At 42.7% G+C, this 14,750-nt stretch overlaps 1 long non-coding RNA gene across 10 annotated transcripts in view; it reads left to right on the forward strand.

The window, feature by feature from the left end:
* The first annotated feature begins 5 nt into the window (after positions 1–5).
* The window catches only part of LOC109502579, a 100,098-nt gene continuing 85,353 nt past the window's right edge, over positions 6–14,750 (forward strand). For 9 of the 10 annotated variants that reach the window (XR_006582974.1, XR_006582972.1, XR_006582980.1 and 6 more), the window contains exon 1: positions 6–1,553. This is a non-coding gene — a long non-coding RNA (uncharacterized LOC109502579). Of the gene's footprint in view, positions 1,554–5,496; positions 5,861–14,750 lie in introns of all 10 variants that reach the window. The other variant, XR_002744705.2, reaches the window with a different exon arrangement.

Here is a 14,750-nt window from a genome sequence, read left to right on the forward strand (position 1 = left end):
TGGATCCGCGCCGAGGAGCACGGGAAAACGAGTCCCGCGGTGACGCCTCTTTGGAGGCTCTGGGTTGTGAGAACTACAACTCCCACAAGGCTGCGCGCGGCGGGCTCAGCGCTGGGAGGTAATTTCTTGCCCCAGACTTTGCATCTCGCTCCCCAGCAGCTGAGGGTCCAAGTCTCCGGGACTGGGTGGTCAGTGTAGTTGGTAGGAATGAATCCGCGACTTTGCCTGGCCGATAAGGTAGGAAAAGAGAAGACTGCGGTAGAACTGGGTGATAGAGGGGAGTAATTTTGAGTCTAAGGCGTGTAGGACACTTCCGTCCTGGAAGCTGGGGTCTGTGAGGCTAAGAGCCCAGACACCAATTTACTGAGTGATCACCCCTTGCGAAGGATGGCACTAGGCGTTTTATATTTAATCTTCACTTACCAAGATTAAAGATTAAACGGCCCCTTCTGAATTCAAAGAGGCCCAAGTTGTCGCATACACGTAGAACTTTAAACTCACTTATATCCATAATATTTCTTGTGGAAAAATCCAGGGCCTGCCTGTGAGTGTCCCAGTGACTAAACACCTTAATTTACAAAGGACAGTGTGACCTGTAAGCACCTGTTGGTCTGGTTTCTCTTGCATATGGGACTGCCTCAAGCCTGGGTTCTAAATCTTGACAACAGAACATAATGGAACCAGCTGTGTCTGAAGGCAAAGGTCAAGTTGAGAGGAGAGACCTGTGTGAGAAGACTCTGAATATAGGCCATCTAACCAGTTCCTAAATCCTTCTGATTTTTAGTCCTGGATCAAACTGGGCCAAATCTGAAGACAACATACTTACGGAGTATGACTTTTGACCTGGATCTAAGCTTGTTCAGCAAGCTGCAAGGTTATGAATACCCTACTATGGGGGAAGGGTGATTTTGGAACAGGCTCATTGTCACAGTTTTCCCCCTGGCCTCACCCCTGCCTGGTTGGACTCTCTTCAAAGTCTTATTGTGCATCCTGATGTGAGTACAAACTGAAAGCTGTTTTTCTATAGGCCCCGGGAGTGCCAGACAACACTGCTTTGGAAACTATAATCCCCGTAGTTAGAGATATCTGTTCTCCACAGCGTGGCAAAACATGGTACAACTTTTGTGCGGAAGGACCCTGATAATTTGAACAGCTTCGGCAGCTTCAGTACATCAGGGTAAGCTTTAAGATGATGTAACGTTGGCATCTGGGAACCAGTACCTTCGGCCACAATGGACAGGCCACCCTAGCCCACACCCTCCACTCTGGCAGCCTCAGCACAAGTTTGTCAAGCATCAGGAGCAGCACCTTCGACCTATTTAAGCAAGAGCAGCGGGACACACACATTGGCCGGGACACACATGTGTGGTTGGGGTGGCTGCGCTGGGGATATCTTAGCAGTGGATCTCCGCAGGAAGCCAGAGCAGGTTAGGTTGGAAAATGACAGATTCTGTGTGGTGGCTGAGAGCACTGTTTGTCAGCACATATATGACAACTCTTGGGGAGTCCTATAAATATTGAGTACGTGATGCATGGTGGTGCTGATACTGCTGGTAAGTGCCATTTGTTTGTTTATAATTTTTTTTTTTTAAGTGAGCTGCGGTTTAAAGGAAAGGCTAGACATCGTGAAGTCACGCCCTAGGGTCTGGGGATGGCCCCGGGGGGAGAGGGGAGGAGGTGGACGAACTGAAATTGCTGTTGTTGTGACCCCAGTTTTACCATCAGGCAGGGATGGCTTGGGAAACCCACCAAATTGTGTGCAGACAGTGGCATTTAACATGATGCCCAAATTGGTTTTAATCATGAGATTAGATAAGAAAGAACCACATTCACTTGTTTTATGTGCAGTGGTGAGCACAGAGCCTGGTTCATAGTAAGTACTCCAAAAATACTTGCCGAGTGAAATTATAGGATCTATCACAGGAGTGCTGTTGAGAACATTGTCCATTTCATCACATTTTGCTCCCTATATAAATCTCCTCCTGAGAAATTTCTTTTAGAGTAACATGTTAGTTACTCTAACGAGGATTATAAACTATGAGGATTATAGTTGAGGATTATAAATATGTATAAATATAAGGATTATAAATATATATGAGGATTATAAACTATGAAGATTACTTTTCCTTCATTTTTACTGGGTTGACAGGAAGCTTGGAGCCTACTTTTAAATTAACTACAGCAAATATTTGGTCAGTATAACTGTGGCCTTTTCTTCCAGGGTATCACCCTGGATGGGAAGGGAGCAAGATTGGGGAAAGGCTGTTCCGAGTGTGAAACATTTAGGAGGGAGTTAACGGGAGAGAGAGGGAGGAAGGAGTCAAGGATCACTGGTAAATTCCTGACTTGGGCAGCTCCACGAGAATGCCTTTTTACCTGGACGGGGGTCGAGCGAAAGTTGCCAAGGTAATTTTGAATATATCTGATGTGAGGTACCCGTGAGGCATCTAAGTAGAAATGCCTTCTAGATAATTGGTTGTGTGGGTCTGGAGCTCAGATGGGAATGTATACATGAGGTTCTTCTGCACCTAGTTATTAGCTGAAACAATAGGCCTGGGTAAGATTCATGGGGCGAGTGGATAGAGTGGGGCAAGCAAAAAAAAGGGGGCTAGGACAGGACTCTAGGAGTCTCCCCGAAGGGCAGAGGGAGAGAAGCCTGAGAAGGAAAGTGGGAAGGAGCAGCACAGAGATAGGAAGAAGAGAGTGAGATATCAAGGAAGCCAAGGTTCCAAGAAGGGAATGGACGACAGTGTCAAATGGAACTGAAAGGTCCGATAACGTGCAGACCGAGTGTCCGCTGGATTTAATGACAAAGGAATTTGGGGTCATTTTAGTGAGAGAAGTTGCAGGAAAATAGCGGGGTGGGAATTAAACAGAAGTGGGCAGCAAGTGGGCAGTAAGCGTAGACATCTTGAAGAAGTTTAGCCGACAAGAGGAGGTGAATGAGTACGGTCGCTGGAGGCATTTGGTTCATGAAGTTAAGGGAGAATCGTCTTGAAGATGGGAGATGTTTGCACAGTTGACCCTTGAACAACACAGGTGTGAGCAGGGCGTGTACGCTTACACATGGCTGTTTTTTCAGTAATTACAGTACATACTGTATGTGTGTTTTCTCTCCCTTATGATTTTTTTAATGTTTATTTATTTATTTGGAGAGAGACAAAAGTGCATGCATGTGGGGGAGGGGCAGAGAGAGAGGGAGACAAAGGATCCCAAGTGGGCTCAGAGCTTACAGCAGAGAGCCCCATGTGGGGCTCCAACTCATGAACTGTGAGATCATGACCTGAGCTGAAGTCACCTGCTTAACCAACTGAGTCACCCAGGCGCCCCTCTCCTGTATGTTTTTCTTAATAACATTTTCTTTTTACTAGTTTGCTTGATTGTAAGCCTACGGTACCTAATACACATAACGTACAAACTGCGCGTTAACTGACTGCTTGTGTTACCAGTAACACTCCTGGTCGACAGTAGGCTGTTAGTAGTTAAGTGTTTGGGGAGCCAAAAGTTATAGGTGGACTTTTGACTCCGGGCGCCGGGAGGGAGAGGTCAGCACTTCTAACCCCGTGTTGTCTGAGGGTCAATTGTACATATGTTTAAATGTTGATAAAAAGAAGGCTGTGGATTCGGAGAGGTTATAAATATAAGAGACAGGATAGAAGATCGAGTGGAGCGCTTAGGAGGGTAGGAAAAGGGGACAAATGAACTCAGATGTCATAATTAGCCTCAAAAGGAGAAAGTACATATTTTCCATGTTGACAGGAGGAAAAGTAGAAAGGGTAGGTGTGTGTGAATGGAGTTACGTTTCTTTTTTTCTTTTTTTTTTAATGTTTATTTATTTTTGAGAGAGAAAGAGAGACAGAGCCTGAGCAGGGGAGGGGCAAACAGAGAGAGAGAGACACAGAGCTCGTAGCTCCAGGCTCCATGCTGTCAGCACAGAGCCCAACACGGGGCTCGAACTCACGAACCGTGAGATCATGACCTGAGCCAAAGTCAGACGCTTAACTGACTGAACCACTCAGGCACCCCATGAATGGAGTTACATTTATAATATGGGAATTAGAGGGTTTTTTTTTTTCCTTTAATGGTTTCTTTTTTCTGCAAAATCAGTATGTGTATGGGAAGGGAGCCAGGCTTGATGCTTTTGAAGATTTGAGGATCATGGGAAAGTGAAATATTCACAGTACACACAAGTGAGGGTAGTGCACCATTGCCTGGTGCATTGGAATCACCTGGAGGGTTTGTCAAAGTGCAGGTTCCAGGGCACCATTGAGTCTTACAGATCAGGGTGGGGTCCAGGACTCTGCAATTTTAGTAATTTTAGTTTTAGACAAGTACCCCCAGGTGATTCTGATATACGAGCTCTTCAGATCACACTTTCAGAACTACTGATAGTCTAGGACGGCGTTATTTTAGTACAGGGGGATTTTTTATAAAAATGGGAGAAAATTGCCAGTGGAGAGGAAGCAAGACAAAAAGGAATCATTGATAGGACAAAGCCCTTAAGGAGGTGGGAGAAGGTATGATAAAGAAAGGAGGAAGGATCCACCTTGGACAGGAGAAGTCCCACCTCTCCAATTAAGATCAGCCATCCACTGGAGGGTTATGTCTTTCATTAAGGGTCACCTCTTCCAGCAAGATAGGGAAGAAGGAGGTAAAGACACACATTGAGGCAGGTAAGATTGATAGTTTCATCTCCAACAAATTATTTCCCCCAGTGATGGGTTTTCTCTTTTCCCCAATAAGTTTGAAAAAGAGAAAACCCATCAATAGTAATAATAATAAAAATAATAATGTTACTTATGTATTATCATATTAATTATAAAGATATAACATAAGTACATAATTATAATTGGATTGCTGGATAGTTTGAATTAGAGCCCCTGTCCGTGTAACATCTGGACCTATAATATGAGCCCCAGATAGATACTGCTAAACTTATGCTGGGGAAGGGGTTAGTAATTTGTGTGCTATATCGCGTGTGTGGTATCCCTCCAACATGTGAGATTAAAACGTTGGTTTTCCTTCAGAACTTCTCACCAGTAAGTCTCTCTCTTCCTGTTATCACCTCAGTGATCGATGGCTTCCTCGATTATTTTCTTGAATATCATTTAGCACTTGTTGGGTCACAAGTGGCAGAAAACTTGATTCAAGCTGGGTTAACAGGAGGAAAGAAAAGAGAGGAATTGATTAGCCCACGTTATGGAAAACTTCAGAACTGCCTCAGGCTTAGCTGGCTAGAAGCACTGATAACATTGGTTTCTAATGAAAAGAAATGGGCAGAAGCCCTGAATGGATGTTTTTCCAAAGAGGACATACAGATGGTTTCTGGCTTCTTTTGCAGCCTCCAGCTTTATTTCTCTCTCTCTGTTGCTTTGAGCCTCAAACTGTGTAACTTCAAACTGTCTGGCGACTGCTAGGCTGCCCCTGGTTTGCACCGTGGCCGTCGCTCTTCCCCATTCAGCTTAGCTGGAAACAATGAGCTTTTTTTCCCTTCAGGCAAACAGAGATCCTGGGCCTCAGAATCACTTGCCAGATTCGGGACACATGCTTAATTTCTGAACAAATCATTTCTGACCATCCCTGGAGTTGATGGGGAAGTAAGTGAAACCCACCCGAAGCAAACGAGCAGAGGGGTGAACGCAGCTCTTCAAAGGAGACTCAGAGAACTGTTTTCAGCAGCAAAGGGACAATGGATGATGAGGGGACACAGCAGATGTCTTCCACACCTTTCTCCCGTCTTTCGTCCTGTTATTAATCAACCCCCTGTGCGCCTTGTCAGGGGCTCACGGCGAAGTTGCTCACCTTTCAGCAGAGGGACGTGGGCTTAATCCTCTCCTGCAGCTCTTAGAACTCCAATTAGGTATGTCTACCTCTGCCTCTGTACCTCCGTCATTTCCTTGTGTAAACACTTGTATTGGCTCCCCTTTGCCCACAGGATGATTCTTGGTGTCAGCGTTCAGTGGCCCACCAGTCTGGTATTCCGTGCTGCTTTATACCTGGAATACTGGTATTTCTGTTGGTGTCATACTGTTAATTTAGGAATTTTAAAAAAAAAATCTCAATTATTTATGTCTTGATATACCACAGACATGCTTCATTAAGACTTGGACTATATAGGTGGGGCACCTGGGTGGCTCAGTCGGTTGAGCGTCCGACTTTGGCTCAGGTCGTGATCTCATAGTTTGTGGGTTCGAGCCCTGCATCAGGCTCGGTGCTGACCGCTTGCTCAGCGCCTGGAGCCTGCTTCAGATTCTGTGTCTCCATCTCTCTCTGCCCCTCCCCTGCTCACGCTTTGTCTCACTCTGTTTCTCAAAAACAAATAAATGTAAAAAAAATTTTTTTAAAGACTTTGACTATAGGTGAGCTTGTTGAGAAAGCTGTCTTCTATACTTCCATAAACTTCAAGCAAAAGAAGAAAATAGCAACCACCAAAGGAAAGCTTCTAATGCAGAAATGATTCTTATCTATTACAAAGACTTTCCAGCAAATGGAATATGAACAGACACTATTGGCATTAATATGGTATCTGCATTAACATCTCTACTTAGGTAAGATAAAATAGGAAGATGAAAACAAATGAGAAATACTTTTTTGGAAGATACACACACACACATGCATATATACATATACATATGTGTATATATATATATATATGGCTTGTAGCTTGTAACCAATAAAAAAATTGTTAGGGGTGCCTGGGTGGCTCAGTTGGTTGAATACCCGACTTTGGCTCAGATCATGATCTCAGGGTTCGAGGGTTCAAGCCCCACATCAGGCTCTGTGCTGACAGAGCCTGGAGCCTGCTTCAGATTCTGTGTCTCCCTCTCTCTGCCCCTCCCATGCTCATGCTCTGTCTCTCTGTCTCTCTCTTTCTCTCTCAAAAATAAATAAATATTAAAAAAATTTTTAATAAAAAAATTGTTGTTTCTGCAGAGAAACAAAACATTGCCCCCCTCCAAATTTCCTCAAAGTTATCTCCCAAGAGATAGGCTTGTTTGAAGATCATAGGCTAGAGAAAAATATTTGAGAACAGCTTACAATTATCTCCTTATTATTCTCTTAACCAGTGTAGATTCAGAAAGAAACTTTCAGCAACTGGAAAGTTTTTCATAACTCAATGATGACATCATTGAAAGACCAAGATCACTTTTTTAAAAAGATCATAATTTTATTTCATTTTGTTGTTGTCAATTTCAATTCATTTTTAACTCTCAATTAAACTTTATGCTTAAGCAACATTTTATCTTTATATTGGAGCATTGCTCCAATATATTGCTCCATTATATTATATATAATATATATATTATATATATATATATTATATATATATTATATATAATTATATATATATAATATATATATTATATATATATATTATATATATATTATATAATATATAATATATAATATATAATATATATATATTATATATAATGCTCCATTATATTGGAGCATTGCTTAATGCTTAAGCAACATTTTATCTTTATATTGGAGCATATTCAATATATATTCAGTATATTTACATTTTACTTACGATTATCAATTTTTGTATTTGTAATGTATTAAATACTTTGTTTTACTGATCTCAAGTACTTAAAATACATTATGTGAAATAAATACCAAATACACTGACATTTTACTTTAGTATTTAAGTGACTCTTTAGCTTGGCACTGGAGGCCCTTTCAGTCAGCTCCCTGTCCATATTTACAGCCTCCCTCACGCTGTCCCTACTCCTGGTATAGATGTATTTATCTATGTCTCCTTTGCCAAATAAAACTTGGATCTGGCTACCTCCATAATTTTGCTGGAGGCTCCTTTTCCTGTTTCTCTGCCTGTAATACTTCCATTGAACAAGCACAACTAGTAGAATGAAATCTTAAGGCAAATTCATTTTTGACCCCCCACTGTCTCTTTACATCTCACCAAGGGGCTGTCTCTTCCTTGCCCTTAGAGGAGACAAAGGTTGTCCCTCAGAGGTAATAAAAGCACTCAGTCACTTTTTAAGTCACAAAATAAAGTGCCAATCAGGAATTAAAATGGCAGTCCAAGAGAAGAATTAGAACTTGAACCTTGAAGTTTCTCCCCTCCTCATGCTTGGGCTGACCGTAGGCTAGAAGTTTGACATTTGAAGGTGAGGAAGAGAAGCATTCTTGGCTTCTCTTTCCTCCTCGAATGTTCCTTCTTCTCTTCTTCCATTGTATCAACCTATCTCTGACCCCTTCAGGGTCTGGAGTTTGGGGAGGGACATTAGCAAAGAGGAATTAGGAAGGGAAATTAGCACAACCCTTGTCGATAAGTACGTACTGTGGAAATGATCGAACCGGTGCTGTCTGAACCTTGCAGCTGGTTAAAGTTGATTGCTCTTTTAGGGACTTTTTCGTGGGTTCCCCAGAGACCTTCCCTTTCCCCACACTTCACCCTGAGGTGTGGCACAGCAGTCCCCCATCCAGCTTGCTTCTGCTAAGGCCCCCACCCCTGCGGGAGGTCATTTTGAGCAGACTGACTCCCTTTCCCTCGGGGACCTCCTCTGGTCCCTTGGAAGGAAGCACTGTTTGCCCAGGTGGCCTCTGGGAGTGTGGCTGCTTCCCCACACCTCAGCCCTCTAGATTTACGTGTCTCAAGTACATGCCAGGTGGCAGTCCTGTGTGCCTCAAACTGCCAGAGACACACATTAAGCTCTGCAGGTGGTTCCCTCAAAGTCCTGCGCTGTAATTTGAGGTAAGGAGCATATCTCCCTCTCTCTCCTCCTTCACCCTTGGGGAGGAGGGTAGAATTCTTCACACTCAGTAGTTCTCTCTCCAAAGAAATGCTTTGTTCAAAATGCTTCCTCTCTCCAGTTCAACGTCCCTTTATGCCATCAATGTAGGTGACAATTTAAGAGTTACCTGCCTCTCTTCCCCCACTTTTTACCACCTACTTTGAAAGTGTTTGCAGTTTGGTCCAACACACAGCTCTGGAATGTGCCTCAGCGGAAGCTTTCATTTTCTCATCTTGTTACAACCCTAAAGTTCACTTTCATGCCTCTACGTCAACAAAATCTTCTTCATCACCCCCAAGGTAGTCATTTTTTACTTCACTGAACTGCTAGCTATGGATTGTCATGCCATTCACGTGGCGCTTATTTTCCACCTTGTGTCGAGGTATACTTCGGAGACATTGTGAGCTCAGTTCCAGACCTCCCTGCAAAATAGTGAGCCAAATGAATTTTTTGGTTTCCTAGTGCGTACGAAAGTGACGTTGCCACTGTGCTGTGGTATATTAAGCGTGCGGTAGTGTTATATCTTAAAAATGCATATACCTTAATTAAAAAACACTTTATCACTAAAAAATGCTAACCACCAACTGTGCTTTCAGCAAGTCACAATCCTTTTTGCTGGTAGAGGGTCCTGCCTCAATGTGGTCAATTGGCTGCTGACCAATCAGGGGTGCAGGATGGTGGTTGCCGAAGGTTGGGTCGTTGCACAATTTCTTACACTAAGACAGCAGTGAAATTTCTATGTCAATTGGCTCTTCCTTTCACAAACAATTTCCCTGTAGCATGTGCTGTTTAAGAGCATTTTAGGGGAGGCTGGGTGGCTCAGTTGATTAAGTGTCCGACTCTTGACCTCAGCTCAGGTCATGATCTCATGGTTTGTGAGATCGAGCCCCACCTCAGGCTCTGCGCTGACAGTGTGGAGCCTGCTTGGGATTTTCTCTCTCCCTCTCCCCCCACACCCCACCGTGCACGTGCGCTCTCTCTCGCTCTCTCTCTCTCTCTCAAAATAAATACCTAAACATTAAAAATAAAGTTTAATAGCATTTTACCCATAGTAGGACATCTCTCAGAATGGAACCAATCCTCTCTAACCCTGCCGCTGCTTTACTGAGTGTATGTAATATTAGGTAATGTCCTGAATCCTTTGTTGTCATTTCAACAAGCTTCACAGCATCTTCACCAGGAGTAGATTCCATCTCAGGAAACCGCTGTCTTTGTTCATCCATCAGGAGCCGCTCCTCCTCTACTCAAGTTTGATCATGAGATGGCAGCCATTCAGTCCCATCTTCAGGCTCCACTTCTAATTCTCTTGCTATTTCTACCGCATCTGCGGTTACTGTCTCCACTGAAGTCTGGAACCACTCAAAGTCGTCCGTGAGAGGTGGATTCAACTTCTTCCAAACTCCTGTTAATGCTGACATTTTGACCTCTTACCATGAGTCATGTATGTTCTTAATGGTATTAGGATGGCAAATCCTTTCCAGGTTTTCCATTTACTTTGTCCAGCTCCATCAGAGGAGTCACTGTCTATGGCAGCTACAGCCTTATGAAATGTATTTCTTAAATAGACTCAAAAGTTGAAATGACCCCTTGACCCATGAGCTGTGGAATGGATGTTGTGTTAGCAGACATGAAAGCAACATGAATCTTGTTGTACATCTCCATTGAAGCTCTTGGGCACCCAGGTGCATTGTCAATGAGCAATAATATTTTCAGAGGAATCTTTTTTTTCTGAGCAGGAGGTCTCAACAGTGGGCCTAAAATATTCAGTAAATCATGTTGTAAACAGATGTGCGGTCATCCAGGCTTTGTTTTTCCATTTCCGTTTAGACAATAAGCAGAGTAGATTTACCATAGTTCTTAAGGGCCCTAAGATTTTCATAATGGTAACTGAGCATCGGCTTCAACTTTGAGTCACCAGCTGTATTAACCTCTAACAAGAGAGTCAGCCTGTCCTTTGAGGCTTTGAAGTCAGGCAGTGCCTTCTCCTGCTGTAGTCATCAAAGTCCTAAATGGCATCTTCTTTTAATATAAGGCTGTTTGTCTACATGGAAAACCTGTTGCTTAGTGTAGCCACCTTTGTTAATTGTCTTAGCTGGATCTTCTGGATACCTTCCTGCTGCTTCTGCATCAGCACCTGCTGCTTCCTCCTGCACTTTTAGGTTACAGAGACGGCTCCTGTCCTTAAACCTTATGAACCAACCTCTCCTAGCTTCAAACTCTTCTTCAACTTTCTCACCTTGCTCGGCCTTCATAGAATTGAAGAGAATGAGGGCCTTGCTCTGGCTCAGGCTCTGGCTTTCAACACACCTTCTTCATGAAGCTTAATCATTCTAGCTTTTGATTTAAAGTGAGAGACGTGATTCTTCCTTTCCCTTGAATACTTACAGACCATTGTAGGGTTATTAATTAGCCTAATAGTATTGTGCCTCAGGGAATAATGAGGCCTGAGAAGAGGGGCAAAGACATGAGAATGCTCGGTGGCTGGAGCATTCAGAACACACACGACATTTATAGATTAAGTTTGCCAATGGTGCCCCAAAACAATTATAGTAGTAACATCAAAGATCGCCGACCAACAAATATAACAATAATGAAAAAGTGTAAAATACTGCAAAGATTACCAAAATGTAACGCAGAGAAACAAAGCAAATGCTGTTGGGAAAATGACACCGACAGACTTGTTTGATGCAGGATTGCCACAAACCTTTAATTTGTAAAAGAAAAAAAAAAAACACAGAATCTGTGAAGCGCAATAAATTGAGGTATGCCTGTATATAAGTATGCTTATTTCCACCAAAAATTTGTAGTTCCTCAAAGGTAGAGACCCTGCATCTTTCATTTTTATATCACTGAAGTCTTACACATAATGTGTGGATAGTATTTATCATATCCAACAAATGGATTGCTCAATATTGCTGTGTATTATAAAGTCTTGGAAAGTAGGTAATATCTTCAGTTCAACCTGTGTTTATTGACTGTGTGCTGAGTTTCAAGCAGTGTGCCCGGTAGAAGATACAGGCATAGACAAGATGCAGTCCTGTCTAGGTGGAGCTCAGGGGCTGGGATATTACAAAAAATGACATGACTCAATAAAGATGTGATCTAAAGTTGTGCACAAGAGGGAGTGGTTAACCCTAACCAGAAGGCTCAGGGAGGTCTTCGTGAAGTTGGAACTATCTGAACAAATTTTAAAATTGAGCTATAATTTACATATCATAAAATTCACCCTTTTAAAGTATAAAATTCAGTGGTTTTTAGTATGTTCGTAAAGCTGTACAACCATCCCTACAGTCTAATTCCTGAACATATTCATTACCCCAAAGGGAACTTCAGACTCATTATCAGTCACTCTCCATTCCTCCGTTCCCTCAGCCCCTGGCAACCACTAATCTACTTCCTCTGTGGATTAACCAATTATAGACATTTCATATCAATGGGATCGTATAATATGTAGCCTTTTGTGTCTGGCTTTTTCACCTAGCGTGATGTCCTCAAGGTTAATCCACATTGTAGCACATATCAGAATTCCCTTCCTTTTTAAGGCCGAATAATATTCCATGGTATGTACGTACCACTTCATCCAACATTTGGGTTATTTCCACGTTTTGGCTATTGTTAATGATGCTGCTACAAATATGGGTGCACCAATGTCCATTCAAGTCCCTTTCAGTTCTTTTGGGTAGGTCCCCAGACATGGAACTGCTGACTCTTATGATAACTCTATGTTTAACTTTTTTGAGGAACTGCCATATTTTCCACAGCAGCTGCATCATTTTACATTCCCACCAGCAATGCGTAAGTGATCCAATTCCTTCACGTTGTTCCGAATGCTTATTTTCTGTTTTTCATTTTGTTTTTGTTTATTTATAATAACCATCCGAATGAGCATGAAGTGGTATTTCATTGTGGTTTTGGTTTGCATTTCCCCCAATGACTAGTGATGCTGAGCACCTTTTCAGTTGCTTATTAGCCATTTGTGTATACTCTGGGGAGAAATCTCTAATCAAAAAGTTCATTTTTAAAAATGTTTATTTATTTTTGAGAGAGCGCAAGCAGGGGAGAGGGCAGAGAGAGGGGGACAGAGAATCCCAAGTGGGCTCTGCGCTGACAGGCTGACAGCAGAGAGCCTGGTGAGGGGCTCGAACTCACGAACCGTGAGATCACAACCCAAGCCGAAGTCGGACGCTCAACTGACTGAGCCACCCAGGTGCCCCAAAAAGTTCATTTTTGAGTTTTGTTTGGCTTTTTTTTGTTTGTTTTGGGGAGTTCCTTATATATATGTCAGTACCTTATTAGATATATGATTTGCAAATATTTTCTCCTATTCTGTGGGTTATCTTTTCGCTCCATTGATAATGTCCTTTGATACACGAAAGTCTTGAATTTGGGTGAGATCCAATTTATTTTTTTTCTTTTGTTGCCTATGCTTCTGTTGTTACATGTGGGCACCGCTTTTGAAACACAACCGTGTTTGGCAGAATAGTGCATTGTACTTAGTCATTAGAACCTGTTTGCATTAAGTGTGTCGGTCATTTTCCAGGCTTAGCCAGTTGTAGAAAAGAGAGACGGAGCTACCTGAAGGAGAGGCTGGGGTAAGATGTTACCATGAGCGCAGGGATTTTTGCCAATATTAGAGCAACAGCTGTCTGACAGGAACAAGGAAAAGAGTTGCTAGCAGGGGAGAGAATTGCATTGAGAAGAGGAAGCGCTTAAGTTCCCTGTTTCACAATTTGAACCAATCTTAGATGAAATGGCCTTACTGAAGTGGGGAAAGCAAATGTCATGAAAAAGCTGTGCAGTGCTTTTTAAAAACATCCCTCACAGTCCTCTTGGTTCCGTCCTATGAATTAGGGAAGCGTGCCATATGTGAGAACATGGTAAACGTGCTATGTAAGATTGTTTTGTTATTTGTGTAGTAACTAAGCATGTGATGCGGGAGCCTAAGAACCGGGATCGAGGAGGGAAGGCATGGTTGTGGAAGGCACCTAGATCTCCCTTCCAGGAAAGACTTACTGCCCAACTGCAAGGGGTGTAATCAAGAGGAGCCTCTAGCTGTTAAATCCGTCTGATTCTGCCTCAGCTACAGAGGCTACTCTTCACCTGAGGTCGTGCCCTTCTGCGTGCAGCCTGCATTTGGTGACTGAGAAAGGTCAGGCCATTTTGACCCGATGTGGGACACTCATGTGGGCAGTGCTTGCTCTAAAGTGCTCTAGTGGGGTGGTAAAGCCTCTTCAGGTCTTTACTGCCTCCTCTGATTCATTCTCCTTCCACTCCCTTCCTTGCCCAAGTATCGATCCTTGACCAACATCTTCTACCTGAAATCCAGCTCGGCATCTGCTTCTGAAGAACCCAACCTGTGACCAGTGACCCTAATGATGATCTAATCTGGACTCTTGGTTTTTTTTAAATAATGAGAGTTATTTTTTCCAAATCCCAAATTATCCTCACTTCTTTTTTTCTGAAATTTTCAGATTAAAAAAAAATTTTTTAATATGAAATTTATTGTCAAATTGGTTTCCATACAACACCCAGTGCTCATCCCAACAGGTGCCCTGCTCAATGCCCATCACCCACTTTCCCCTCCCTCACACCCCCCCATCAACCCTCAGTTTATTCTCAGTTTTTAAGAGTCTCTTATGGTTTGCCTCCCTCCCTCTCTAACTTTTTTTTCTTTTTTTTTTTGCCTTCCCCTCCCCCGTGGTCTTCTGTTAAGTTTCTCAGGATCCACATATGAGTGAAAACATATGGTATCTGTCTTTCTCTGTATGACTTATTTCACTTAGCATAACTCTCTCCAGTTCCATTCACGTTGCTACAAAAGGCCATATTTCATGCTTTCTCATTGCCAGATAGTATTCCATTGTGTCTATAAACCACAATTTCTTTATCCATTCATCAGTTGATGGACATTTAAGCTCTTTCCATAATTTGGCTATTGTTGAAAGTGCTGCTATAAACATTGGGGTACAAGTGCCCCTATGCATCAGCACT

Source organism: Felis catus, chromosome C1, assembly GCF_018350175.1.
Source record: "Felis catus isolate Fca126 chromosome C1, F.catus_Fca126_mat1.0, whole genome shotgun sequence".
Classification (NCBI taxonomy): Eukaryota; Metazoa; Chordata; class Mammalia; order Carnivora; family Felidae; genus Felis; species Felis catus.